Source organism: Pogona vitticeps, chromosome 2 (genome assembly GCF_051106095.1).
Source record: "Pogona vitticeps strain Pit_001003342236 chromosome 2, PviZW2.1, whole genome shotgun sequence".
NCBI classification, from domain to species: Eukaryota; Metazoa; Chordata; class Lepidosauria; order Squamata; family Agamidae; genus Pogona; species Pogona vitticeps.
The window spans coordinates 61,823,743-61,850,086 of NC_135784.1; positions in this window are offsets into that span (position 1 = coordinate 61,823,743).

The window sequence follows — 26,344 nt, forward strand, 5'->3', positions numbered from 1 at the left end:
ATTTCCATTTCCCTTTGTCTGCTTATTAAAATGTTAAATGCAAGGGTTGTCTTTTTCAAAAGAATGTCAGAACAAGCGTTGATCCTGTTTAGAGTTGCCTTCTGTGAGGCAAAATATGAGAACCTGAGTGTAGCAGGAGAATGCCACAAATATGTGTAAAGAAGAAGAAGAAGAAGGAGAAGAAGAAGAAGAAAAAGAAGAAGAAGAAGAAGAAGAAGAAGAAGAAGAAGAAGAAGAAGAAGCAAAGTGTGCTGCTTATACTGTATACTGGCCCATAGTGCTTAAAGAACTCTCTAGGCAAATTTACAATGTAAATTTGTAGGCTACACATTGCCCCCACCAGCAAGCTGGGTATGCAATTTGCTGACTTCAGAAGGACGGAAGGCTGAGTCATCCTTGAGCCAGTTATCTGGGATTGAACCCAGGTTGTGACTGAGTTTTGGCTGCAGTACTACAGTTGAATCACTGCACCGTGAGGCTCCTGTGTAGTCTTGCAAGACAGCACAACCCTGTCAGGTTCATATTGGAATATCTTGTAACCACTGCCTAAATCCTCACAACTGTCAGATCTTTTTTTAAAAAGTGTGTTAAAATATAAAAAGTGAACCCAAATTCTGTACTGAGTTGCAGAATTTGATAATAAATTCTTAATATTCAATTCTTTTAAAAAAAACCACCAACCCTCTGGTTTATTAATGTGGGATATTGTGCTTCTTTTGCTAGGAAGACGGCCACTTTTGTCCCTTCCCGTTTTTGTCCCTTCCCATCTTTACTCTAATATTGTGGATTCATATAGACAGGAAGCAGATAGGAGGCCATCTAATCCAACCGTCTACAAGGTCAGCATATCTGACAGATAGCTTTCCAGTCGGTTTCATGGTTTCCTGACTATTTGCCCCCCAGTGATTCTTTGGAGCAACAGACAACATTTCTGCTCCATCTTCTGCACAACTGTCCCTCTCATATTTGGAGATTATTATCTTAACTGCTCTTAATCTTTTCCAAGCTAAACATATGCAGCTGTACCAACTTCTTCATAGGATTTTATTCCCAAATCTTATAGTCCCAATGTCCTTTTCAAAATGTGATGTCCAGATCTGGATATGCGACTCCAGATGTAGCCTAACGAATGCAGAACAGAGAAAAACTGTTACTTCCTGTGACCTGGACACTGTGGGTTCTGTTAATGCAGCCTAATATTGCATTAACTTTTTTTGGCAGCCATTCTGCAGTGCTGGCTTACGCTCAGTTTATAATCAATTAGGAGTCTGAAGGTATATCTGTATTATTCTGCTGTATCACTATGATACCACTTTAACTGTCATGGCTCTAAGGAAATGTGAGCTTTATAGTACAGCGAGGTGCTTGAAATTTTGTGCTAGGAAGATCTAGCACACTCTCTTAAACTACAGCACAATATCCTAAGTATCGCACCAAAGTAAAAAAATCTTGGGTTTCCATAGGACAGAGTCATGCCGATCAAAGTGGTATTGATATAACAGTGTAGTGCTATTTTCACACGTGTGAGCGACAACCATCACTTGGAACTTGATGCCACAAATGTTACAATGTCCAGTGTACTATCTAGCCAAGTTTTTTTGGGGGGGGGGGTCAGTTTCAGTTTTTATAGTCTGATGAGCTGGAAAAGATGCTCGACCCTTGCCCATCATTTTTTTATCAGCTCTAGCAGAGGACGATTGACTGGTGGATCAAGGAGGGTGGTAAACACCCATTATAGCAGAGGTGGTATGTTCTGGCTTGAAAGGGTCATTGATTCACCCTCTCCTGAAGAAGACCTGCCTAGACCCAGAGGTATGGGAGAACGATCACTCAATCACAAATATTCCTTTTCTGGGCAAAGTGTTTGGTTGTGTAATAGCTGGACAATTTCAGATATTCTTGGAGGAAACTGATTATCTGGACTCATTACAGTCCAGCTTCAAGCTGGCTTTGCTATTGAAATGGCCCCAAGTTACACTGATAGATTACCTGTTGTGGCTTAAAGACAGGAAGAGTATGGGTCTGTCAATTTTCTTGGATCTCTTGCCAACTTTTGGCACCATTGATCATGGCATCCTCTTGGGCAAGCTCTATGGAATGGGAGTTTCAGTGATTCCATTCCTATGTCTGGAACCAGTTCCAATGAGTGACATTCAGGGACTTCAGCTCAGCCCCATATGGCAAGCTGTGAGGTGCCATAGGTTCCATCTCCCATGCTGCCTACATGAGGCCACTGGGAGAGATCATCAGAGGTCTGGGGATTGGATGCTAACAATATACTGATGACTCTCACCTCTTCTTCTTATCTTCAGTGTCAGCTGAGGCTGTGGAGGTACTGGACCAATGTTGGATGCTGTAATGAGCTGAATGAGAACCAATAAACTGAAGCAGTTTCTGCAGTTCATTCACTCATTTAATTCAAAAATAAGCACAAACAGGACTAGGACAGATGTCTCTGGCAGTCCAAGACCTTTGTTCAGGATGATAGAAAGCTATCTATTAATTACAGTTGTTGAACCTGCTATGGATCTACCTAAAAGTAATATTGCTCATCTTACACTTTACTGTGATATCCTGGTTGACACACTGGAAGATATGTTAAACGTTCTGCTGAAATCAAGCTATATTATAACCGTGGTATTTTTATGATCTAATAACCTAATAATTCTACCCAAAAAGGGAGATAAAGTTGGTGTGTCATAACTTATTTTTTATAAACCTATGTCAGGTTCCCTCAATAAATGCTACATGCTTGAAATCAATCTTTTAGGGATCTGTTTTATGATTTTGCCTAGAGCAGAAATTTTGTTGTAGTATTAATACCATTCTACAGTTTTTTAGATCTACCTCTTTCCTTTCCTTTAAATATATAAATATATGGTCTTGGGCAAGATCTCTCCTCAAAAGAAAAGAATGGTAACCTACTTCTGAATAACCCATACCAAGGTAACATTCTGCCTTACTGGGGTCAGAAGTAATACTCTGCAGTTGGTCTGTGACCATCAATGTCCCAAGCACTCGACTGATTGTAAGGGAGGCTACCCTTCTAAAAGGTAAACGTTTGATTTCATAAAAAAGACTCATTCCCGTATTGAGACATAGCAACCTCTTCGTTTAGGTGCTCAGCATGCCCAAGGCCAATTTCAGTCCGCTTACTCATCTGCAGCAAATATTTATATATTTCTAAAATGGAAAGTACCTCTGTAGGGGGAAAAACCTGAAAACCACACCCATATATCATTATCTGGTGGTTGCACATACATCTCCTTCCATGTACCTCATTTCAATGCCTGCCTGCTGTGAAACTAGAGTCAAGGGTGGCTGTTTAGGATACCTACATCTAGCAAAGTAGATGGGTTTAAGGTTGTTCCACTCTGTCCTGCAGAACTCATTTAGCTCATGACCCACAATGGGATTTGGGATGGGCAAGAACACACCTTTGATCTTTCAAAAAATATTGAAAGATCTTAAAAGGCCATACAGACAAATAATAAGCTGAAAATATAACAAGGAGCAATAATTAATATAATATAATTAGGCAGGAAGTTCTGAGAAGGAGCACAAATGTGGACAGGCATCCATTTCCAGATATGTTGCTCAACATGAAGACGCAAGCAAGGGAGGACAGATTATCATCCCCTGCCCTTCCATTCCTTCATGTTTGCCCATGAAGGAATGGGTGTGTAGGAAAAGTTGCCCTTTTTAGTCTGGTTCTTAACTCTCATTTAGTATTTGCTGAGTAATTACTCTTCAATTTGGTTTGGAAATCCATCGGTCCCTTCCAGTCCACTCCATTTTACTTCCCTGAGCCAAACATGTGAACATGTAGCTGTTGCAGTGTTCCTTGGTAAAATGCGAAAGAGGGGGAAATGCTGCAGCTGCCTAAGCAGCACAGAAACCTCAGCGTAGCACTATCTCTGCCAAGCCATGGTGGCGATTAGTAAACGGCCCAGGGTAAATTAAATCACTTAATAAGTCGTAAAATAAAAAGCAGCAATTGAACAGCCTGCAGTAAAATACAGCATGTTTTGCCGCTGCTTACAAAGTCTTTAGTTGCAGCATAATAATAAAAAAATAATAAAAAGCAATTGTTAGGAAACTGCCTTGTCGCAAATGCTTATTCTTAATCATGCCTGCCTGTCTCATAAAAGTTTTTGCAGCAGAAGAGTACCTGCCTTGACTACTCTGCTACCTCTCATCTTATCTGTTGTTGTTTCTTCTAATGGTCCATTTACACCAGCTGGGACGGTTTAAAAAGGTTTTTTAGGCAATGTCATGGAAGAGAAAGTCATCATCAGCTCGTGCTATCAGAAGTAGTATGTCTCTGCATACCAGTTGTTTGGGAACTCAGTCGTTTGGACACTATTCCCGTATGTACTGCTAGTGGCTTCCCATAGGTACCTGGCTGGCCTAAAAAAATCAGAAGTATCAATTACATGGACAAAGCATACAGACAATGATTACTACTATTGCTGCTGTAGATTTATTATAATAATAATAAACTTAGAATTGCAAAACTGGAAAGGACCCTATGGATCATTAAGACCAGCTCCTGTCAGGGAGGCATAGTGGGGAATTGAACTCCCAACCAGATGCCTAAACCATTTCTAACCAGGAAGTCATGGCCCACAATACATGAATATAGTAGGTCCCCCATATCTGCTGAGAATTGGTTCCAAGCCCCTTGTGGATACTAAAAACCATGGGCAACAGCAATCTCTCTCTCTCTCTCATTCTCTCTCTTGTATTACCAGAACCAGCCACTAGAGGGTGCCAGAGACTTCATTAACAAGTATTCATAGCACAGTCTCTGGTGCCCTCTAGTGGATGGTTCTGGTAATACATGTGAAAATAGTTTTTTCCTTGTTATTATTCTATTTTTATTTTATTTATTGAGCTTATATCCCATTTAGGCATAGTCTACTCTGGGCGGCTCACAAACACGTAATAAAAACAATTAGTATAAAGTAACGGTTCCTACATTAACACAAAACAGAATAGATAAAGAAAGAAAGAGAATTACATAAAGTCTGGAGGGAAGGCCTGTCTATATAACCAGGTCTTGAGTTGGTTTTTGAAAATGCCCAGCGAGGGGGCCAGACAAATCTCGGGGGGGGGGAGCGTGTTCCAAAGCCTGGGAGCCACTGCCGAGAAGGCCTGGTGTTTTGTTTTTACTTTCCAGGCCTCCTTTGGCGTTAGGCTCCTCAGTCGCCCCTCCTGGCTAGATTGGGTGATACGAGTAGATCTAGGTGGGAGGAGGCATTCCACCAAGTATTGAGGTCCTAAGCCATTTAGGGCTTTGTATGTGATCATTAGAACTTTGAAATCAACGCGGAAGCGAATGGGCAGCCAATGCAATGCGGCCAGAGTGGGAGTAATATGTTGGTGTTTCCTTACCCCACTAAGAAGTCTGGCCACTGCATTCTGCACCATTTGTAGTTTCCGCATTAATCTCAAAGGCAGCCCCACGTAGAACACATTACAGTGGTCTAATCTCGAGATGGTTTTTTTCTTTTAGTATTTTTAATATTTTCAGACCGTGGATAAGTGAATCAGTAGATACTGATCCCACTGATAAGGGGTTCCTAATGTACACGGTTCCTGCCACCTTTTAACCTTAATAAGAATAATCTTATGAGGTAGGTTATACTAAGAGCTATCCCAAGGTTACTTGCGGGATTCATAAGTGGGTGGACATTTGAAACTGGCTCCCAATTTGTACAAGTTTGCCATTTATGTTTAGAATCATCTTTAGTCAGGAACTTGCAAAAGTTCCTGCTTGTATCTTTCCTGTGCTGTGCTGGAAAACTGGTTGGATGAACAGTCACAAGTTTTGGTTCAATTAGATGTCATGTTCTTTTATCATCTCCAAGAATCCTGAACAACTTTTAAAGAGAACATCTAAGTGCTGCTATTTCTAATTTTTCTGGCAGCTCATTGATGCAAGCCAGCCAGTCAGTCACATAATGCATAAGGAGCAAAGCTCTTTTCATCAGCATCTAATATACATCTCTCAGCATATGTGTTATGATGAGGAACTCATTATACCTATTAGAAATTGTTCATTTGGTAGACACGCAAGGTCTAGATACCAGAGCTTGGAAGTGGAGTAAAACACTTCTAGTTCTGGAAGCTGAAGGTGGAGCCAACTGTCTGGCACAAAAGACTGAATTTATCACCCAAAAAGAAATGCCCAGTCTGCATTTTCTCAGGGAAGTTATATTGCCTTATATTATGGATGCGGGGGAGAGGGGAAGAAGCACATCTCTGAGCACATCTTTGTAATGCACAACAAATCTGGAGATGCTTCTCTTTCTCTTCCTGTGTTGTGTTGCAGGGTGTATTGCTGGAAGACAACAAAAGGGCCTCAGTATTGCCTTGGCAGCTTTGTGACTCGCCCAGTTTTTCTGCACTGTGCTGGAGGACAAAGGGTGTCCAGCTACTTAAGAATTCTGGGAACCAAGCCCATCCTTGCTATTCGACAGTGTGTGGCAGTCACCTCGGACAGCAGGTGCAGACCAGTGGCAAGAGGTTGGTGGACAGATCTCTGTGTGCCACACAGCCTGCCCTGAACCCACAAACTACCTTTCACAAAAACTACCACTAATCCAGGATGTGGATCTATGGCTGCTGTTAAAGTAACATTTCAATGCCAGTTTAGTCATCTTGTGCATGTGTGCTGAAGGGCTGCAAAACATATTGAGATGACTCTGCTGAGGAGTCTTCCTGTACTTTGGTAATGTGCTGTGATTCATGTCACAACACCACTGTTATGTGTAAACAGTTGTGATGATGGCTTCACAGATTGCTGGCTCTTTCTCAGGGCAAGGAAGCAAATTACAAGTAGATTGAGTGTGGCCTTCCAGGGTCCATCATCAGAGCTTGGAAATGTAGTTTGGTTGGATAACATCTGGCCATGCTGGCATTGAGATTTCATGAGTTCTAGTGCAAACGCTTTCCTAAATTCTCCTCCACTGTGTGTGTTTGTGCAATTCCACATTCCACACATGTCCCATTTCACTCCAAAGTATTGTCTCAAAGCTCCTTCTACAATGCATTTTCTTTCAGAGGCAATGGCTTGGAAGAAAGGCTGGTGCAAGTTACAGACACTGGAGGAGAGGCGTCTTGTGTCTCCAGATGCTGTCTCTTAAGTGCAAGGACCCAGAGTGCTGACAATGTGAAATGGCGCCTTCCCTGAAAAAACTCAGCCTGCCAATAATAACCTAGAGTGGGTTACATAGAGATACTAAATTAAAGCATGTTCCAGCAGCAGGTCATTTTGATAAGCCTTAAAGAGTGCCTGGTTAAGATTCATCAGGATGAATCTCGTAGTTACAGAACTATATTCTTCCTTCTTTTTATGGCTTTCATGGATTCAAAGAAGCCTTCCTAGATGAAGTGGTTTCATGCTCAGAAGGTTGTGAAGGCTGCATTGATATGTCCTGAGTGCATGACCTCTATGTTTCTGATCAGCAATTCAGAACAACCAGAGGAGAGATGTTCCAGAGAGCTCGTCAGACTTTGCTTTGAACCCAATGCATGCTGGGATAGGGCCTGAGAACCCAGGGGAACATTATATGGAAACTTGTGCAATGAAGACAGAATCAATAATACTCAGTTATGCACCTGCTTGCAGTGCCTTGGGACCTAGATTTGAGAGGTTACCAGTAACCCTTTGGCCTTATGTTCCACATTTCCAGGGCACACAGGAAAGTGTAAACATTGGATGAGAGTTTCTTTTTATTGCAGTTTAAACATTTGTTCAGCAATGAAAGCACTGCAGAAATTAAATTTCTAGTTAGCCAGTGTACGGCAGCAACAAATGAAACATAACAGTTGATACATAAACAACAGTTGATACATAAACATAAAAGGAGATTTGCATATTTCGGGGCTTTGATCTACTTAGGCATATCATGTCAGAATCCTTTTAGTGAAAGGTATATTTTATTCTGGTATAAACACCCTACATAATAACTTTCAGTGTATCAGGACATCAAAATGCAGAGAATCTCTTGAAAAAAATAATTTATAGCTTCAAGGCAGGCCAGCTATATCTGCAAGTACTCAGACTCTCTATATTTTCCTCACTTGCTCATCAAACTAAAACACCTTGTTTCTTCTACTGGTCAAGGCTCAGACAACCACTGGATTGTCATAGCAGCACAACTGCAGAAAAAGAAAAATCGCCTTTCCAGGAGGGGGAAGAACAACAGAAAATCAAACTCATTACTACAAAAAATCACCATTAACACCATACAATATACATTCTAACACAGATTGGAGACAATAAGGTTGGATCAGACATACTTAGAAGTACACCTATTATAATCAGGTGGACGTCAGTTAGGGTTTGTGTTGGGTTTAACATGCCTGTACAGTAATTTATTTTAAAATATCTTTACATGATGTACAGTTGTACATGCTTTTTTTTTGGCCAGGAACTAGGTTTTTTTTTCCATTTAGAAAGTGGGTTTTATGGATGTGATTCATTTTGAATCATTTTTGCATGAGTGCTCACCTGTGTCAGAGTAAATGGTCTCTGTGGGGTGTGTCAAGCATTGGATTGGACATCAGGCTCATGCGTTTCCAGGATGAAGTCTGATTTGTTATATTCTATCTGTAACACTTATCTACCATTATAGCAGTTTGAAAGAAAGAAAGAAAGAAAGAAAGAAAGAAAGAAAGAAAGAAAGAAAGAAAGAAAGAAAGAAAGAAAGAAAGAAAGAAAGAAAGTTGATGAGGGCCCTGGAAGGATCATTTTAACCCCTTCCAGCCTGCCTGCTCTTTCTCTCTTCGTACAGGGAAGTGGAGTGGCTGGGGCAGCTGTCTTCTGATAGAGAAAGGTGGGAGAAGATGGGAGATGGAAGGGTAACTTTGCAGTCTGATCTGTTATAATTTTTTCCTAATCTGTAAATCTAACGCTGAGAGAGGGTCGGAAGGAAAAAAACAAGAAACCGGGCCTTCTCAGCAGTGGCCCCTCGGCTATGGAATGCCCTTCCAACTGAAATCCATCTGGCATCCTCGCTGGGTGTTTTTAAAAGCCATTTAAAAACTTGGCTCTTTAGGCAGGCCTTCCCTCCAGTCAATTAGCTGATCCCTATCTTTCTTGCTTGAGTTATGCCATCTTGGTAATATGCTGCTTAGAAATACAGTGGTGCCTCACTTAGCGACGTTAATCCGTGCAGGGAAATATGTTGCTAAGCGATTTCATTGCTAAACGGAATTAAAAAGCCCATAGAAACACATTAAAACACCATTAATGCATTCCTATGGGCTTAAAAACTAACCTTAAGCGAAAATCCTCCATTGTGGCGGCCATTTTCGGTGCCTCTAAAGTGAGGCAAAACAGCGGGCAGCCATTTTGTTTACCCGGCGGCCATTTTGCAACTGCTAATCAACTGGCCAAAAATGGGGGCTTTGCGATGATCGCTTCCCTGCGATCATCCCAAAGCAAATTTTCCCCATAGGGAACATCGCAAAGCGATCACTTTTGCGATCGCAAAAACAGCATCGCAAAGCGATTTCTTCGTTAAACAGAGCGATCGCTATGCGAGGCACCACTGTACGGTGTTAAAATTGTGTTTTTAGATGATTTTGATATTGTTTATATTGTTGTGCTTTTATTCATGTAAGCCGCCCCGAGTAGACGTTGTCTAGAGGGGCGGGGTATTAAGTCTAATACAGTAATAAATAAATAAATAAATAAATAAATAAATAAATAAATAAATAAATAAATAAATAAATAAATAAATAAATAAATAAATAAATAAATAAATAAATCTAGGACTAACCCAGTTTTAAAAAATCACACAATAGCAGAAGAACTTGGCTTTTGTCTCTGCCACCCATGTCACCTCAACATGGAGACTGACTTGATGGTGACAGTGGCAGCAAATGGTTGTGAGAGGCAGCTAGCTTGAAGACGGAACACAAAACAAAAACCTCAAAAGCCGCTCCAGGACAATGAACCAGCAACCTGAGCATCTTCCCATAGCTAAGGCAGCACAGGGTTTTATCTTAGTTTTTTGGTGCAGACATTTCACTCTGGGAATGCACGGTCTTGGGAGTGCAAAACACAGGATGCCCTCGTGGTACCAATTTTAAAATGATTTGTAAAAGCCCTTGTGACCCCTTCAACCAATATACCACACATATTACACCCAGATTAAAAGTTGTCCAAAGAAGGTGCACACATGTGACTACCTCATGACTTTGCTCCAATTTCAAAAACCCTGATCCAACTCTCAATTTATTCCAATAGTGTAACCACACCCTTAGTCATGTCTAACTTAAGTACCATTGATTTCAATGGATCTATGCTAAGTAGGAGTAAATGAGGATTCAGCTGTGTATCTATTAAGCCCATGGAGAAAAGTCTGCCAAGATATTGCATGTATGCCTCGTGTTTCATGGAAACTGGTTCTGTCCTTCCAGTACTGTGCAATCTAAGCACCACATCTTGGTACGGTTTCAGGGTGTTACCCACTGAATCCACAGCAGCAGGTCTGCTTCAAAGAGCATTCTATGGCATGTTACACCTAATTTTCCAAAGTCAGATAAAAAGTAGGGAAATCCCAGTGACCTTAGCTTTGAAGTATCTCTCCCACTGAGTGATCTTCCATAGTGACAGATTGGCAAGAGGGAAGAACCAGTAAAAAGAGTTGACTTTAATCAGTTCTGAAATCAAAAATACAGTACTGTACCCAGAAGGGGAAAGTCCATATCCTTCTTGTTAAAGGAGGAGTTGCACATTAATGATGAGATGCCGATGAAAGAAGCATCCATGTATCATGACTTTTTCCTTATCTCTCTATAATGTGTGCTATACTTTACCTCAAGTCGTTACATGCTCCCTGGACCTCACTTAAGAGTAATAGACTGCTGACTGGCAGAAAACTGCGTGATATGATGATGCCAGACTATGAGGAAGGGTTGAAGTCGAGTAGATGGCTGAAGGGAGCTTTCACATTAAAAGGCAGTGCCTCTCTGAATACCAGTTGCTAGGTGACACTATGGGGAAGGATATTGCTTTCATGTTCTGCTTATGCACTTCTTGCCGAGTTTAGAAAGGTCACTTTTTGGGGACAACAGCCAGAATATTCCAGCCAGCATGGCCAGTAGAACCAAAAAAAAGGGAGATTATCCAAGCTCTCGCTTCTTGCTTCCTATGGGACATAGGCACTATGCAGGCAGACTTCCATCAGGGCTGTTCTGCTTATGTCTTGAACTCTTATGACTTGAACTCTGCCCGTCTGTTTCTGTGGCATGCTCCATTATAATTACAATATAATATAGTGGTTTTTCGAGAAGATCCCCAGAGGCTTTGGGGTATTAGGTACTGAATTTCAAAATGTGATTTTATAAATACATAAAATCATCAGGATTCTTCCAGCTGGGAGATCAGGCTGGCAAAAATAGGCAAGGGATCAGTTGTGTTCCAGCAACTGCTGGGAAGAACCTTAATTTTGTCAGTGTTGCAAAATATGTAGAAGTCCCAAAGGGAGCTTGCTGAAAGCTTCCTTCGGCCTTTCTTGGCAAATCAGAAGCACTTGCCTAAGCTATCTTGGAAGGTCCCAAAATGGTATCTAAATTTCTGTCGGGATGCATTACTGTTAACAAACAGTGATATTCTAAATCCAACCTTCCTTTTTCTCTTTATGGGAGAAGATGAGGTAACACACAGCACATGGGCTGGGGGAAAAGACACTGCTACAAGCCTTTGGTCTACTTCTTTAAAAGCCTACTTTCTTCTTGGTTTCTGTCAAGGATTCTGAAGCTCAATGGACTGAGGAATTTTCAGCTGTTCTCGAGATTGCCTGTCCTCAATGACTCCAGCGCTTCTGCAAATCATTCAGAGCAGGCATAGGCCGAGCGTAAAACTGGAAACAATCCACAGAAACTCCCCTCTGACTTGTTCATATTAATTCTATAGCAAAAGGAACAAACGCACATGTGCACACACATAAACTATCTGAATTGTCCAACTGATTGAATTCTTTTTTCCTAAAGCACTTTTACCCATTGGTTTTGAGAGTGTTTTGTGAAACTGCAAATAACAAAATTGCAAAATGAAATCTCAATAAATGAGATCTTCATAACCACCATCAAACAACAACAAAAGCATATAAAACTTATTTAAAGAGTCGGACAGAAGAAGAATGCCTACACCGGGCATCAGAAGCATAACAGCATGAGTGCCATTTCTAGAGATATGATGATCTAACTGAAAATACCCTCTTTTCGTTCCTATCTTTCACATCTGAAATGAAAGGGAAGGAGGGCAAGTGACCTCCTTTAACCTCAGTTCACATGCCGGCTTCTCGTCTTGCAGAGAGGTAAGCATGAATTTCATCTGCTCCTTTGCCTTTTTCCTAGTGAGAGTCTTAAGTACTCCAGATTCTAGGGTAAGTGCAACTTTCACCATGTATTTCTTTGTTTGCTTTGTAAAGCTTCTGTGTGTTTAATAGTGTTGTGGCTCACGACAGGCAAAAATTCACTGGATGAAGCTGCTTCTTGTCATTGTATCTCTGTATTGCCACACCCCCTCCCCCAAACACCGTCAAAGCACAGAATTACTGCCAGAAATTTTTAATAAGGATTTTAATTTTATCTAAAGGTTCCTGACTCACTTTTTATAGATTCTCAAGGGAGCTTACGGCAGAAGCACAGATACCAGGCTGTACAGAAATAAACTGGTTGCCTTTAAGCCGGACCTCTCTGTTAAAGCCTGATGAATATATTCCCAGTGCAACATGCATCATTACCTCCTTTGTGTTTGACTGCTAGCCAAGATGTTCACGTCTGGGGTTGCTTCCATCTCCTGGCTCTTCGGAAGCATCCCCAGCAGTTTTTGTTGGATATGGGTCAAGTGCTTTTGTTTTTTTGTTTGTGTAAAGGCATTGTCACAGCTGGCACATGTCCAGCTTCAGTATAAGAAAGCCAGGAACTTAACAGCCCCTTTGGTTTCTCTTCAGCCTTTGGAGGATTGCCAGGTCAGGACTGAGAGATACTACTGGAGAACACAGCACAGTGATCCACAGGAACAACAAAAGATACTTAGACAGGCTTCAGATCTATTATGATTTTAGATCTATCACGGCTGAAGGGTGCCGAGTGAAGACTTTAGGTGTGGTTGTGTTGAGACCACTTTCCTGTCATTTGTGGGATGGATAGTTTGACTGAACGGCTTTCTAAAGGCATCCCAGTGAATACCATCTTAGCAATGGAGCAACCAATCAGTTAAGTGGAGGTCGGAAGGGAGAGATTTGAAAGTTTGGGAAGTTTAACTGCCAGATAGGGTCCAGCTGTGGATGAGTTTAGAGAGGTTTAGGCAAGCCACACTAATCTTAGGATTTCCTTAGGCACAGGAGAAAGAACGAAAAGGAGGCTAGACTTGATTTGGAAGTAAAAAAGAAAAACAGTATACCCATTCTAGAAAGGACTGGCTTTTAATGAGCCGTTTAACAGTAAAAACGATGGCTTGGGATCAGCAAGGGCAGGAGCTACACATCTCAGATAACCTGCAGTAACCTTTTTAATGCAGGTTATCGGAAAACAGGCATGAAACAGCCTGTTTCACACGTCCTGCTTTAATGCAGTTCCTTGTATTGAAGTGGAATATGGAGCAGCCAGCAGCCTACCAAGTCAGCATGTGCTGGGAGGCTTCCTGCCACTATCGAAAGCATTGAAGTTGGAAGCAGTGGCGCACATCTGCCATGCAGGGAAAAAGGAGCCCTGGAGATGACTCCCTCCCCATGGGCAAAAACATGGCTATCCGGCCAGTGCGGAGCTGATCAGGAACCCTCCCTGGCACTGGCCAGGCAGTGATGCTGTCCTTACCTCGGGGGCAGCTCCCATAACTCCATTTTTGCTGCATGTCAAACTCTGACCCCAGTCCTGTCAGTAGCTGGAAAATCTCCCAGCACTGGCCAGCCAGGGACAGAAGCCCTGGTGTAGTTTAAAAACGGCACTAAAGCACACTTCAAAAAACCTTTCCAGGGCTTGTGTTTTGAGCAGTACTAAAGTTGCCATAGATTACTTCAGATCTTCCCATTTGTCCAGTTATAGCCCTGACAGTTGTTACCATGAACACCTGTATCTGTTTAGTAATGTGTTCTGTGCTTAAAAACAGAACCATAACGCTTTAGCCCTCAAGGATTGTTTTAACAACCAAGTTAATGTTAATGTTTAAGATATTTCTTTGTTTCCAGCTGTGACAAGGGATATTTAGTTTAAAGAATAACTTAAGGCAGTGGTTGCCGGAGGTACAAACCAGGACATTTAGGGGTATGTGAAAACAAAATTGAATAATGGTGGGAAAGGCATATATGTCAATATAAGATACAAATCAAAAGTTGTGAAATTAATTGAATATTAGTATGGGTGGTGGAGCAGATTTTCTTCATTATTTAACCCTGAGAAAGGCCCCATTCTATTGCCTTGTTATTTTGGTGAATAAATGCATTGCAAACATGCCACTACAGAGTATATGCTCAATAGTGCACCCCTCACAGGATTAGATTACACTCTCCCCTGATTCACAAACATTTGAGTTCTGTCACACTGGTTCCAGTGTATATATAAGCAGACACCTCAGTCAGTCCTCTGAATAGTGTTCAATGAGTGAGTTCTTCTGGGTCTTCTCTATTTCTCTTCTCTTTGTTATTGCTTTAAGTTTTAAATTAATTTTTCATTTTTTTGTATTATCAGATATGGATCGGTGACTGAAAACGGGCACGGCTGAAAGTAAATAAGTATGCCCTGTCTGTTCACCTTATTATTCAATTGCTTTTTAATCCCATTACTGGAATATTTATTTGCAGTTACAACGTATACATTTGAAATAACAGCAGCTATATAAATTACAAACATTTTGATTATACAAAGGGTAGAGTTTATGGAAATGGTCTGAGAAAAGGTGAAAAAGGTTGGGAACCACTGGCCTAAAGAATTAAACACTATCAACACTAATGTGAGTTGTATACTACCATCAGTGTAATTAATAAAAACAATAACATGAAATACAGGGAATGGTTAATTTTGACCACCACATTGTATCTCATCTTCAGGGAGACAGCAAACACCCTGAGATGCTTTTACCAGCCTACAGCATTTTTTAAAAATATCAGCCCCCTGTGTCATTTCCCATCTGTAATTGAATTCCATCAACACACACACACATACAGAGTTTCTTGTTCTTGTCGCACAAAGATACCTGTGTTGTTATTATGTGTCTTCAACCTGAACCCACTTATAGCAACCCTAACAGGGCTTTCAAGGTAACTGAAATATTTAAGGAGTGGTTTTACCCGTTCTACACCCCTGCCAATGTGTTTCCATGGTCAAGTAGGGATTTAGACTCAGCTCTTCTTATTCCTTCAGTCTGTCCACTGCACCACACAGGGTATTAAAAGAAACCTTGGTTATCTCATTATTTGAAGGTCTTATGAGAACCATTCTGACAATTAATTCCAAATGAAATACATTTTGCCAGGTTATTAACTAAGTCTGAAGGTCTCGCCAAACAATTCCCACTGTCAGCCCTGTACAACGATGTGTAGTTGAAACACATATCCATGCTAGGTCACTAAATGTTTGTCCTCAAAGTAGGGATATGCATTTGGATTCAGAAATATTTGGAATTCATTAAATAATGCCATATTCGGATAGGTCTGAATATATCCAAATTCAAATTTGATAGTTCTGAATACATTTAATAATAATAACTACTAATAACTACTATTTGGACTCCTATTTACTCCTCCAGATTAGAAAGCAAAAGGTTAGGTTTCCACTTTCTAGAGGAAGATGTGACAATGAAATCGATTTCTCAGGCAGCCTGGATTGATTTCTTGAGAAATGAAACTTAAAGACATTCTGGCAGCAAGGAAAGTGGGGCCAGAGAACACAGAGTCTCTGGATGCCCCCATTCTTATGGGCTTCCCAAGGGAGGGGGGTCTACCAGTATTTGCCTACTCCCCAGTGTAATGTGCTCTCTGATTCCCCAGTGGTTCTGGCATTTCCGGCTGGCATTCCCACTGTTAAAGGTTCTATCAGTATGCCCATTATGTCGTTTAGTTTTTTAGTCGTGTCCGACTCTTCGTGACCCCATGGACCAGAGCATGCCAGGCCCTCCTGTCTTCCACTGCCTCCCGGAGTTGGGTCAGATTCATGTTGGTTGCTTCGGTGACACTGTCCAACCATCTCATCCTCTGTCGTCCCCTTCTCCTCTTGCCTTCACACTTTCCCAACATTAAGGTCTTTTCCAGGGAGTCCTCTCTTCTCATGAGATGGCCAAAGTACTGGAGCCTCAGCTACAGGATCTGTCCTTCCAGTGAGCACGCAGGTTTGATTTCCTTTAGAATGGATAGGTTTGTTCTCCTTGCAGTCCAGGGGACTCTCAAGAGCCTCCTCCAGCACCACAATTCAAAGGCATCAATTCTTCGGCAGTCAGCTTTCTTTATGGTCCAGCTCTCACTTCCATACATCACAACAGGAAAAACCATAGCTTTGACTATTCGGACTTTTGTTGGCAAGGTGATGTCTCTGCTTTTTAAGATGCTGTCAAGGTTTGTCATTGCTTTCCTCCCAAGAAGAAGGCGTCTTTTAATTTCGTGCCTGCTGTCTCCATCTGCAGTGATTATGGAGCCCAAGAAGGTAAAATCTGTCACTGCCTCCACATCTTCCGCTTCTATTTGCCAGGAGGTGATGGGACCAGTGGCCATGATCTTAGTTTTTTTGATGTTGAGTTTAAGACCGTTTTTTGCACTCTCCTCTTTCACCCTCATTACAAGGTTCTTTAGTTCCTCCTCACTTTCTGCCATCAGAGTGGTATCATCTGCATATCGGAGGTTGTTGATATTTCTTCCGGCAATCTTGATTCCAGCTTGGGATTCCTCCAGTTCGGCCTTTCGCATGATGCATTCTGCATATAAGTTAAATAAGCAGGGAGACAATATACAGCCTTGTCGTACTCCTTTCCCAATTTTGAACCAATCAGTTGTTCCATATCCAGTTCTAACTGTTGCTTCCTGTCCCACATATAGGTTTCTCAGGAGATGGATAAGGTGGTCAGGCATGCCCATTTATTTAAGGACTTGCCATAGTTTGCCGTGGTCCACACAGTCAAAGGCTTTTGCATAATCAATGAAGCAGAAGTAGATGTTTTTCTGGAACTCTCTGGCTGTCTCCATAATCCAGCGCATGTTAGCAATTTGGTCTCGAGTTCCTCTGCCCCTTCGGAATCCCGCTTGTACTTCTGGGAGTTCTCGGTCCACATATTGCTGAAGCCTACCTTGTAGGATTTTGAGCATAACCTTGCTAGCGTGTGAAATGAGTGCAATTGTGCGGTAGCTGGAGCATTCTTTCGCACTTCCCTTCTTTGGTATTGGGATGTAGACTAATCTTTTCCAGTCCAGCCCATTACCATCCTTTCCTAATACCTGCTGGCACCACTGGCTGTTGGTGTGCACACTTTTTGTTTGGCACTGGGAAAGTGGCACTGGGAAAGTGTCAAAGGACACAGAGAAATCCTTGGGAAATGTTTTGCCTGTTTGTGTGGGTTTTTTAAGGAGAAAATAAGGTCTATATAGTATTCATATTGACTGTTATGGGCATTAATAAGTAAATGGAAACTGCCCTTAAAGGAGACACATCATAAAGTCAACAGTTCTTACAAGAATATAATTTTTTGTACTCTAATAGCTTTCCAAATGGCAGAGATTCAATTTCTAAACATTGTATGTGTACATGTGGTTTTTCTGTATCTTCATTAATGTTTTTTGATTGCCCCAAGGCAAGAAACTTAGGTTTCCAAATACATTGGGCATGAATCAATTCTGGCAACTCTAAGAACTCTGTCCCTCCTGCCTGTTCGCAGAATTGTTTCTAGCTAGTACCTGTGGATGCTGTTGGGCCCTCATCCTACTTCTGCTGTTTTCATTAACACTATTTTTGGTGATTTATTTTTTACATTGTTTTAACATGACTGTACTACTTCCATGGGAGCTATCATTTCTGCCTCTACTGAGTAGATGTACAAAGAAATAAATGTGTAGAGAACTCTGTGCTGGCTAAATTCAAAGCTTTAAATTACATTTCAGTCCATATCCATACTGTTGTACCAAAAACGGAAGTACCAAGGAGCCATTTGATGTCCTTGTGGAACAGCCAACAGAGTTGAAAATGACACAGGTGAGATGAGTACTAAATAAACCACAAAACAGATATTTAATATTTAACAACCAACCAACAGAAAGACCACTGGAATTCTCTAAATGGCCAGCTTTATTCACGAGGTTCAAGGCTGCATTCTAACTTGTGTTACTTTCCTTTCAAAAAGCCTTTTGCTCTTGATTAACAAAGAACTGTCCTATGCTGCCCTACAGAATTCCCATGATATCCCTTTATGTTGTAGTAACAATAATCTACAAAATGGCAGGCCAGCCAATGGAGCAGCAGATTTAAGAATGACAGCTGGAACCAGCCAGCAGAACCTGCTCTGATTCAACCAAAATGAATTGGCTTCAACCATCAGCTGGAAAGCTGGGAATTTGGGGCAGAGGGAATGGGAGAGAGGTTGAAATAACAAACAAATGCATTTACTTCTGCCCAAATCACAATGTGCAAGTCAATCTGGCCCACAAAGGGCTCAGAGCTGCTGGATCACAGTTACCACACAAGTCATTGTGACAAGGCTTACGTAGGAGGCAAGCAAGCAAAATCCACGAAGAAGATTAAGTGGAGAAGATGAGGAACAAGGGAGGATTTTCCACCCTCAATGATGATGTTCACTGATGAATGAATAAGAGCAGCTGTTCGGTATAAGCAGGCTGTCATATGGCAATCCACTGGCAAGGCAATATGGCTTCTAAAAGAGCCCATGCTTAATTCTATAACAATAATTCCATTCTAACATTCTGTTTCATTGTCCCCTCACCCCTTAAGCTGCCTTTATCCTCCTAGAAACTGTATACTTCACAACACCATTCCACAAGAATGCAGAAGTGAGTGTGCTCATTTCCCAGTAAGGCACTCTCCAGAAAGATTAGGAAGAGTTTCCAAACTTTGGTTGGTAATGCCTCCTGGAAGGAGCCAGGACATGGGACAGGGATAGACTGCACAGAAAATACCCTTTATCAAGCTAGCGTTGAAGGTTATTGGTTTAAAAACATAAGAAAAACCACATCGCATCAGATGAAAGGCCTGTTTATTCTAGAATTTTAGAATAGAATAGAATTTATTTATTACGGTCAGGAGCCCAGCCCACAAAACATATCCATGGCTAAAACATACAAAATACAGTTCAAAAATATACAAACAATTTACAAAACATGCCATGTGGCCAAAATGCACAAAATCCAGTTCAAAAGTGTATTGTTGTTGTTGTTTAGTTGTTTAGTCGTGTCCGACTCTTTGTGACTCCATTGACCAGAGCACACCAGGCCCTCCTGTCTTCCACTGCCTCCTGGAGTTGGGTCAAATTCATGTTGGTCGCTTCGATGACACTGTCCAACCATCTCATCCTCTGTCGTCCCCTTCTCCTCCTGCCTTCACACTTTCCCAACATCCGGGTCTTTTCCAGAGGGTCTTCTCTTCTCATGAGATGGCCAAAATATTGGAGCCTCAGCTTCATGATCTGTCCTTCCAGTGAGCACGCAGGGTTGATTTCCTTTAGAATGGATAGGTTTGTTCTCCTTGCAGTCCAGGGGACTCTCAAGAGCCTCCTCCAACACCACAATTCAAAAGCATCAATTCTTTGGCGGTCAGCCTTCTTTATGGTCCAGCTCTCAATTCCGTACATCACTACAGGGAAAACCATAGCTTTGACTATTCAGACTTTTGTTGGCAAGGTGATGTCTCTGCTTTTTAAGATGCTATCGAGGTTTGTCATCGCTTTCCTCCCAAGAAGCAGGCGTCTTTTAATTCTGGGGCTGCTGTCACCATCTGCAGTGATCATAGAGCCCAAGAAAGTGAAATATGTCACTTCCCCTTCTATTTGCCAGGAGGTGATGGGACCAGTGGCCATGATCTTAGTTTTTTTGATGTTGAGCTTCAGACTGTTTTTTGCACTCTCCTCTTTCACCCTCATTACAAGGTTCCTTAATTCCTCCTCACTTTCTACCATCAGAGTGGTATCATCTGCATTTCTGAGGTTGTTGATATTTCTTCCGGCAATCTTAATTCCGCTTTGGGATTCCTCCAGTCCAGCCTTTCGCATTATGTATTCTGCATATAAGTTAAATAAGCAGGGGGACAATATACAGCCTTGTCATACTCCTTTCCCAATTTTGAACCAATCAGTGTTTCCATATCCAGTTCTAACTGTTGCTTCCTATCCCACATATAGGTTTCTCAGGAGGTAGATAAGGTGATCAGGCAGTCTCATTTCTTTAAGGCTTTTGCATAGTCAATGAAGCAGAAGTAGATGTTTTTCTGGAACTCTCTGGCTTTCTCCATAATCCAGCGCATATTAGCAATTTGGTCCCTAGTTCCTCTGCCCCTTGGAAATCCAGCTTGTACTTCTGGGAGTTCTCGGTCCACATACTGCTGAAGCCTGCCTTGTAGGATTTTGAGCATAACCTTGCTAGCGTGGGAAATGAGTGCAATTGCATGGTAGTTGGAACATTCTTTGGCACTGCCCTTCTTTCGGATTGGGATGTAGACTGATCGTTTCCAGTCCTCTGGCCACTGTTGAGTTTTCCAAACTTGCTGGCATATTGAATGTAGCACCTTAACAGCATCATCTTTTAAGATTTTAAATAGTTCAGCTGGAATCCCATCACCTCCACTGGCCTTGTTGTTAGCCAGGCTTTCTAATGCCCACTTGACTTCACTCTCCAGGATATTTGGCTCAAGGTCAGCAACTACATTGTCTGGGTTCTCCGGGATATCCAAATCTTTCTGATATAATTCCTCTGTGTATTCTTGCCACCTCTTCTTGATGTCTTCTGCTTCTGTGAGGTCCCTACCATTTTTGTCCTTTATCATGTTCATCTTTGCACAAAATGTTCCCTTAATACGTATCTACGATTTTCCTGAACAGATCTCTGGTTTTTCCTTTTCTATTATTTTCCTCTATTTCTGTCCACCAAATCGAGTTCCTTAAATCTGTTCTTCACTTTATTTATTTATTTATTTATTTATTTATTTATTTATTTATTTATTTATTTATTTATTTATTTATTTATTTATTTATTTATTAATTAATTAATTAATTAAATTTATACCCTGCCCCTCTAGACCATGTCTACTCGGGGCAGCTTACAACATAAAAGAAGACAATGTAAAATATAACTAATCACAAAATACAATTAATATATTAGTCAATACAATTAAATTAAAACCAGCAGAATAGAATGAGGTGAGAGAAAGAAAATAAAAAAAATTAGCTGACTGGAGGGAAGGCCTGCTTAAACAGCCAAGTTTTTAATTGTTTTTTAAAAACACCCAGCGAGGGTGCCAGCCGAATTTCTGCTGGAAGGGCATTCCACAGCCGAGGGAGGGGCCACCGCCGAGAAGGGCCGGTTTCTAGTTTTTTCCTTCCGAGCCTCTCTTGGTGTCAGACCCCGCAGCCATCCCTGCTGGCAATAACGGGTGATTCGGGTAGATATGGGTGGGAGAAGACAGTCTGCCAAATATTGAGGTCCCAAACCGTTTAGGGCTTTATAAGTGATCATTAGCACTTTGAAGTCGACGCGGAAACGGATGGGCAACCAGTGTAGTGCAGCCAGAGTGGGGGAGATATGTTGGTGTTTTCTCACCCCACTAAATAACCTGGCTGCCGCATTCTGGACCATCTGAAGTTTCCGCATCAGCCTCAAAGGCAGCCCCACGTAGAGTGCGTTACAATGGTCTAATCTCAAGATTACGAGCTTATGTACTAGAGTAGTGAGGGCCCCCCGATCAAGATATGGTCGCAGCTGGGCAATCCGCCATAGATGAAAATAGGCGGAGCGGACCACAGACACCACCTGGGTTTCCATGGTAAGCGCCGGGTCCAGATGTACCCCCAAGCTGCGGACCTCATTCTTTGCTGTAAGGGTTGTCCCCCCAAAAGAAAGGGAGTTGCCTATACCGCTGACGGGAGGACTGCCCACCCTCAAGACATCTGTCTTGTCTGGGTTCAGCCTCAACCCATTCGACTGCATCAATTCCAGTACAGTCTCCAGGCAGCGCTGAAGGGACGGAACAGCATCCACTGAGGTAGATGAAAAGGAAATGTAGAGCTGCGTGTCGTCAGCGTACTGGTGACACGAAGCTCCACACCCCCTGATGACCCCTCCCAGCGGCCTCATGTAGATGTTAAACAGCACTGGAGAGATGATTGACCCTTGTGGGACCCCACAATTGAGGCTCCACGGAGTCGAGACCCTCTCTCCAAGCTGTACTCTCTGGGGCCGGTCCTCCAAGAAGGAACGGAGCCAAGCAAGTGCTAGGCCACCTATTCCTAACTCAGAGATCCTCCCCAGGTCAATGGTATCAAAGGCCACTGAGATGTCAAGGAGGACCAACAAGGACATATTGCCCCCATCGGCCTCCCTCAACAGGTCATCCATCAGTGCGACCAGTGCCGTTTCCGTACCATAGCGCGGCCTGAAGCCTGACTGGAATGGGTCCAGGGCATTGGTTTCGTCCAAGAGTGCCTGGAGCTGATCTGCCACCACCCTCTCAACCACCTTGCTGAGGAAAGAAAAATTGGCGACTGGCCTATAATTTCCAATGTCATCTGTCGCCAAATTTGGTTTCTTCCTAATGGGCCTAATGAGTGTCTCCTTGAGGGCAAGGGGAACCTTGCCCTTCTGGAGAGACCCATTAATTATTGCGGTGGCCCATTCAGTTGTTACTGGCCTGGCTGCTTTGATTAGCCAGGCCGGGCAAGGGTCGAGAGAAGAGGTAGAGGCCCGACAGCAATCAAGCACCTTGTCCACCAAATCTGGTGTCACAGGCTGAAAGGAATCGAGAATAACCGGGCAAGGCGGAGCGCTGGACATCTCGGCTCGATCCATTGTATTTAAAAAAGGAGAAAGGTCCCGGTGGATGGCCTCCACTTTTGATTTTAAAAATGCTGCAAATTGGTCAGGTGAGATGCTAGTGGGAGGCCCTTCACCCAGACCAATTCCACTGTGTACTCATAAGGGATTTGGTTTAGATTATACCTGATTAGCCCAGTGGTTTTTCCTACTCTCTTTAGTTTAACCTTGAATTTTGCTATGAGAAGCTGATGATCAGAGCCACAATCAGCTCCAGGTCTTGTTTTTGCTGACTGTATAGACCTCCTCCATCTTTGGCTGCGGAGAATATAATCAATCTGATTTTGGTATTGCCCATCTGGTTATGTCCATGTGTAGAGTCGCTTCTTGTGTTGTTGGAAAAGAGTATTTGTGATGACGAGCTTGTTCTCTAGACAAAACCCTATTCGCCTTTGCCCTGCTTTGTTCTGAACTCCAAGGCCAAACTTCCCTGTTGTTCCTTTTATCTCTTGGCTCCCTACTTTAGCATTCCAGTCCCCTAGAATGAGAAGAACATCTTTCTTTGGTGTCAGTTCTAGAAGTTGTTGCAAATCTTCATAAAACTGGTCAATTTCAGTCTCCTCAGCAATGGAGGTTGGTGCATAAACTTGGATTATTGTGATGTTGAAAGGTCTGCCTTGGATTCGTATTGACATCATTCTATCATTTTTCAGATTATATCCCATTACAGCTTTTCCCATTCTTTTGTTGACTATGAAGGCTACTCCATTCCTTCTACGGGCTTCTTGCCCACAATAGTAGATAAAGTGTATATAGCCAACCATAAAACATACTACATGGTCAAAACACACAAAATGCAATTTAAAAAGTGCACAACAAGCAATCAGCTGTGCACTGATTGTAAAACATGGGGAGAATAAAACACGGCACCTCTACAGCTACCCCCTGGGCCATTGTCCCTTTGGTTGGGACCATAACACCTCTCCATGCTAGACAATAAACCACCCCCATGCCAAAACCACTCAACCCATGAGCTCAGGAGACTACAAGGGAGCGTTGTGCCATTGCTGCTGCACAAAATCTTGCTGCAGAGCATGTAATAAGATAGTCTTGATCAGAAAGAAGTAGCTTGATGTAAAATTCATCTGATCTCCCTGGATATCTGAGAATGATTGGGCGCAGGAGGTTGGTGCGTAGATCTCTATAGAAAAGACAGTACAATAAAACATGACCTACGGTTTCCACTTGGCCATCATTACACAGACACAGGCAATCCGAGATAGGTGTATGTTGAAATCTTCCCTCCATGAGCTTAGAGGGTAAAACATTAAGTCTCACTAATGTGAAGGCTCTTCGGGTCTTTGTTGACATTGTGCTTGTCAAATATGAAGATATTGTAAAGACATTATTAGTGACAACACTGTATTTGCCTACCTGTCTCATATGCTCTTGAAGTTCGATGTCCCAGATTCTTTATTTGAGTGCTGCTTTAGCGCCGACATGCCCCATCACTAAAAGAACATTGGTGGAAAAGCCCATTTGCCTATTTCTTTTGTAAGTTCTAGTTTCCACACTGATTGAAAGTAGTCAAAAAGTGACATCTGTACCAAGGCTTCTGAAGAGAAGTATTAGCCAGTAATTAAACATGTGGACTTTGGCGCATGCTCTTATGGTGATTAGGCCAGTCTCCAGTCGAAGGGCTACAATAGGTGTACAGGGGGGTACAGTCAAAATAGACCTCAAAAATTTGGTCTGAACTACCTCAAGAGGACATAGGTCAGATAAAGCAAACAACTGGCACCCATAGAGCATTTGAGCAACAACTTTAGCCTTGAAAACCTGAATGGCTGAGGGGATATGGTGACCCCCTTTGGTGTGAAAAAATCTTGTTAATGCTTTTATGAGCAGTCATAAAAGTGCAGCAGATGGGTGAGTGGTGTGTCTTGTTGTATTGTTGCGATAATCTCTTCTCCTTATCACAACAGTACACCCACAACAAGACACACCAATCACCCATCTACAGAAAAAGACAAAAGCCTATCTCACAGCCATAAATACTGCACTCCCAAGCCAACTACACCAGAGCACAGAGTGCTGTCCTCTGAAGATGCCAGCACAGAGACTGGCGAAACGTTAGGAAGAACAACCTTCAGAACACGGCCAAAGAGCCCGAAAAACCCACAACAACCACAAGGCTTTATAGTTTTTCTTGAGTATAAACCAGTCTGGAGGACTCTTAGCCAGCTTCTGTGTTTTGTACCACCGATGTAGGCCTATTAGTTCATGCTTTGCTGTTTTACATTCTGCATCAAACCAGGATTTGGAGTGTACAGCTTGGGAGGGTCTAGGCATTAACTTTCTGTATGTCAGATAAGGTAGCAGATGACTTATCGGCCCTTTATAGGCCTCCAGGGCAGCCGAGATTGAGTCAGCTGATACAATGTAATTACCAAAGGAGGGGATGGGCTCAGTTAATAGTAACTGTCTTGTAAGAATAACCATTTCTGTGGACCATTTTACTCGGGCAGCTCTTATTTCAGCTGTCCACGGGGGGGGGGGGGGGAATTCGCTGTCCGCAAATACTTTTTTAGTGTGTTTTATTCACATGGTGCCCCACAACACACTAACAGATGACCTACCACCAGGACGTAAGTTCAACTGGAGCCTCCATTTTGTATTCCACAGCAACTGATCTACTGAGACATATTGTGTCCGATCCAACTTTGATCTCAATTACCTGGTGGAATGTGGGTTTTGTAGTTAGACAGGGTGTTCTAGAAGGATGAGAGTGAAGAATGGAAAGCAACTTGTCCTTAAGACATAATCGTAAATTGTGCTGGTGGTGAGATTACACTTTCTCTTCCAGTTTGGACAAGGTGGATGGGGAGGCTTGCTAGATCTGCCTGATCGACTCTAATTAAAGCATAGTCCCTTGAATATGCAATCCTCTTTAGTCCTCCTCCTCTTTGGCCGTGGCATCATTTAAACAATCTCAGTGGTTTTCAGCTGGTTCAAGAGGATTGTGAAGTTTGGAAGCTTATCAGCATTCTGCAGGGCAAAGATCATTTATGGTAGACCACGTCTCCTGAAAGCAACATGCCGTACCGTATTCTCCTGCACCAACGAGAGAATATTCTCTTGCACCAACATGGAGCATCCCACGTGGAATATTTTCTGCCAGAAACTTTATAAAACAATGCTACCAAGGCTTGGAACAAGATCCTTTGCTAAATACTGTGCTTGATTTCTGTTCTCTGCTGGTGTTTTGCAGCACCATGTACCCATTCATGTTCCCTGTTATCATTACATCTCTGCCTGCTTTTAAAGTACATTTTACTCTTTCTAATAGGTCTTCTTATCAGTTCTGTGCA